Genomic DNA, 2314 nt, shown 5'->3' with positions numbered 1-2314 from the left:
AAGGAAGTGACACCCCTGGGAACAAGGGGGAAAATCTCCATTTAAATATGTTTTATATTTTTTTTATTATTTAGGAATAGTTTTTTATTATACTGTTGTGAGTGTATTAGAGAGCCTTTATTTTTTGTGAATTTTATATGCTCTATGCTCGGGATGTTCTGGATGGGGTTTCCCCTCCCGAGGGGTCTCGGACGATTATGGTTGATCAGTCGGCTAAGTGGTGCACCTGGAATGTCAAGGGGAGTATTTCACCAGTCAAAAGGAAGAAAATATTATCAAATCTCAAGAAAGAAAGAGTTGATATAGCTGACACACTTGTTGGATAAAGAACACTTGAAATTACGACAGGGTGGATTTGATCAGGCCTTTTTTTCTTCTTTTAGCTCAACAAGTAGGGGAGTTGTTATTCTTATTCGGAAGAATTTCCCTTTCAAAATCCTAAATCAGATTAAAGACAAATCTGGACTATATATTCTCATTAAAGCCCTTATAAATGGAGAGGAATATGGGATTTTAAATTTGTACTGCCCCCCGGCACACCCCTTTAAATTTATAATGGAAGCCTTCTCAAAATTGATGGCTCTTGGTGTCCGTCATACATTTATAGGGGGAGACTTTAATTGTATTATGGATCCAGAAATAGATAGGATTCCCAAGAGTACTGCAGGAGTATCTCCCAGATCTAGACAATTGGTGGATCTGAACAAAGAATTAAGATTAGTAGATGTATGGAGATGTCTTCATCCACAGGGCAGAGATTTTTCTTTTTACTTCAATCCACATAAATGTCAGTCCAGAATTGATATGTTTTTTGCCCCCTCGATTTTTTTAAATTCCATATCATCCTGTAAAATAGGTAGTATAGCAATTTCCGATCATGCTGCTGTATATATGGAAATCAAGGCGTTGGCATATGGACCCCTTCCTGATGAAAGATAGTAAATTTGTAAAGTACTTCTCTCAAGAATTTAAAACTTTTTTAGAAATTAATTCAGGTACAGCTAGCAACCCGTCAATGATGTGGGAGACCATCAAAGCTTACACGCGAGGCGTGATCATCTCCTACTCAGCGACCCAGAAGAAAGTAAAGGGAGAACAACAGCCTCTGCTTGAAGCCCGCTTAAAAGAGGCTGAAACAGCATACACTGAGAGACCTTCTATTATTAAATTGCAAAGGATTACAGCTCTTAGGACAGCTCTAAATACTACACTTACTCAAACGGCTAAGAGGGAAATATTATTTGCAAAGCAAAGGTTATATGAATATGGTGACAAACCGGGTAGATACTTAGCATTTCTTGCAAAGAAAAAAAAGGCCACTCAGACTATTATGTCTATCAAGGAAAGTACGGGTATTTTGACTCATGATCATAAAAAGATTAATGCGACCTTTAGAAAATTCTATTCTGAGTTATATAAATCACAGGATTGTGAAGATAGGACAAAGAGGATGCAGTCATTTTTTAAAAATTTGACTTTTCCAGACCTAACTCCGGAACAAGTATCGGTCCTAAATGCTCCTCTTACACCCCAAGAAATAGTTGATGCAATTAGGCACCTTCAAAACGGTAAGACGCCGGGCCCAGATGGCTTTCAAGCTGAATTCTATAAAGAATTTACAGAAATACTGGTTGGTCCACTTATGGACATGTATAACTATGCATATAGCCAGGGCTGTCTCCCGCCTTCGCTGAAAGAGGCAAATATCTCTCTTATCCTTAAAAAAGGAAAGGACCCAGAAGATTGTACATCATACAGACCAATATCCTTGCTAAATGTAGATTTTAAAATCCTCTCTAAAACGTTAGCACTGAGATTAGAAAGGATACTGCCACATATTATAAAGGAGGATCAGACGGGGTTTATTAAGGGCCGTAGATCATCCAATAATGTTAGAAGGGCTCTGAATATGATTCAAGCTTGTCATCAGGGAAAGATACCAGGAGTAGTGGTTTCATTAGACGCGGAAAACGCATTTGATAGGGTCGAATGGTCATATTTGTTTTACACATTGGAGAGGTTTGGCGTTGGACAGGTGTTTACCAAATGGGCCTCAACATTGTATAGTGATCCCAAAGCAGGTGTGGTTACCAATGGATTAGGCTCGGATAGCTCCAGTGTGGGTAGGGGCTGCCGTCAGGGATGTCCCCCCTCGCCATTGTTATTCACGCTAATAATTGAACCACTAGCAGAAGCTATACGAGCTGATCCTAATATAGTGGCCCCAAGGATTGGTACAGGTAAACATAAAATTACCCTTTATGCAGATGACGTTCTTCTATTCCTCAGTAACCCTTTGATGTCCATACCTCAC

This window comes from Chiloscyllium plagiosum, chromosome 37, assembly GCF_004010195.1.
Source record: "Chiloscyllium plagiosum isolate BGI_BamShark_2017 chromosome 37, ASM401019v2, whole genome shotgun sequence".
Classification (NCBI taxonomy): domain Eukaryota; kingdom Metazoa; phylum Chordata; class Chondrichthyes; order Orectolobiformes; family Hemiscylliidae; genus Chiloscyllium; species Chiloscyllium plagiosum.
The sequence above is the reverse complement of the archived record's forward strand: the minus strand, read 5'-3'. Positions refer to the sequence as shown.